The sequence below is a fragment of the Loxodonta africana genome, chromosome 10, assembly GCF_030014295.1.
Source record: "Loxodonta africana isolate mLoxAfr1 chromosome 10, mLoxAfr1.hap2, whole genome shotgun sequence".
NCBI classification, from domain to species: Eukaryota; Metazoa; Chordata; class Mammalia; order Proboscidea; family Elephantidae; genus Loxodonta; species Loxodonta africana.
The window spans coordinates 26,080,999-26,083,089 of NC_087351.1; the positions used below are offsets into that span (position 1 = coordinate 26,080,999).

The following is a 2,091-nucleotide window of genomic DNA, read 5'->3' on the forward strand; positions in this document are numbered from 1 at the left end:
ACACCATCACAGTGGTCCATGGGATAAAAGATGACTCGAACTAGGGTGGAGGCAGTGTAGATAGGAGAAGCTTAACAAAAGCTTTGTTAAAAAGCAATTCATTTCTATTGATCAGTGGGGACAAGCAGTTCATAAGCTCAGTTAAGTAATTATGAGGTAAAGAGGTGAATTTGGAGGATCTGTGTCTGACCTTGTCAGAGATACACAAGGGAGCATCCAAGAGTTGTATCTAAGTCATATGAAGGATTGTCACTTGCAGTGAGCCATTTTCCTGAACACAGAAGACAAAGGGATTTCTTTAACAATGGCTGTTATCCAGGATAACAGAACTCAGGTAAAACTGAACATTGTCAGGTTATATGTATATATATACATATATATATATTCTACTAAGTGTAAGTCTAATATAAATACCTCTACAACACTCTACTTCAAGAGCTTATCAATTCTGACCAAAAGTTTACTTGAGCCCACAATGAAAATGGGAATGAGAGCAAAAAAGCCAGGTAGTAAATCTCTCAGTGTTGAATAAAAAGCATAGCAATTGATACTTATTTCTTATTTTCTTTCCCAAGATGCCTTAAATATGTATCTGGGTCCCCATCTGTCTTTACACTGTTATTCAGTATTTGCTGGTCTTTTACAGCTCACAGACACATGAAAATCTTCAATACCCTCAACAACTCCAACACCATCTATGGCTTCATCCTCCTGGGCTTCCCTTGCCCCAGGGAGGGTCAGATCCTCCTCTTTGTGCTCTTCTCTATTGTCTACCTCCTGACCCTCATGGGGAACGATTCCTTGATCTGTGCTGTGCACTGGGATCAGAGACTCCACACACCCATGTACACCTTACTCGCCAACTTCTCCTTCCTGGAGATGTGCTTTGTCACCTCCACTATCCCCAGCATGTTGACCAATTTCCTCTCTGAGACCAAAGTCATCTCCTTCTCTGGGTGCTTTCACCAATCTACTTTTTCTTCTCTCTGGGTTGTACAGAAAGCTTTTTCTTCGTGGTTACGGCATTTGATAGATAACTTGCGATCTGCCAGCCTCTACACTATCCAACCATTATGACTGGACGTCTTTGCACCAATCTTGTGGTCAGTTGCTGGATATTTGTTTTCCTCTGGTTCTTGATCCCTGTTATCATCATTTCCCAAATGTCCTTTTGTGGATCCAGGATAATTGATCACTTCCTATGTGACCCAGGTCCTCTTCTAGCACTCACTTGCAAAAGAACTCCTGTGATGGAGCTTCTCTTCTCCACCTTAAATTATCTCCTCATTATTATTCTCTTTTTCTTCATCATGGGATCCTACACTCTGGTCCTAAGAGCTGTACTAAGAGTCCCCTCAGCAGCTGGACGAAGAAAAACCTTCTCTATCTGTGGGTCTCATCTGGCTGTGGTTTCACTTTTCTATGGCTCAGTACTAGTCATGTATGGGAGTCTATCATCTCAGCAAGGAGATGGAATGCAGAAAATTGTGACGCTATTTTATTCTGCCATGACCCCGCTCCTTAACCCAGTGATATACAGTCTTAGGAACAAAGACATGAAAAGAGCCCTGCAGAAATTTCTGGGAATACAAAAAACAGTGTTAATCAATAAGACCCTTGAGGAATATTAAACTCATATTTAATCTCTTTTTCAGGTAAAAAAAAAAAAAACTGGTATAGTTCATATAACTATTCATCCTAGTATTGATCCAAAACCTTAATCACCTGTGAGCCTGCTTCTACTATTTCTTCTCTGAGTTTTTGATCATTTAGAGCTATTTCTTAGCATGCCTCAATTTATTATTATTATTTTTTTAATGAATGCAGGACATTGCATTTAAAGAATTCTGCAGACATTGTGTGTAGCAACCCAGCCAAGATAAGGTGTTCTTTTAGCAGGTAGACAGAGTAGAGGTAGATAATTTTAATCCCATTTAAAAGTTATTTTTATGTGTTTTAAAGATGATCCATGTCAGTAGTGCTCTTTCTGCTGGGGTACTGCCCTTACTCAGGAACATGGCATTCATGAGATCTCAGCTGAAGTTTGGACTATACCAGGGCTGCTCCTGTTTAATGTGCCCTGATTCCTAT

General features: G+C 40.0%; 1 pseudogene; it reads left to right on the top strand.

The window, feature by feature from the left end:
* Nucleotides 1–407: 407 nt before the first annotated feature.
* On the top strand, nucleotides 408–1,631 carry LOC111749136 (olfactory receptor 11G2-like; annotated as a pseudogene).
* Nucleotides 1,632–2,091: the final 460 nt, after the last annotated feature.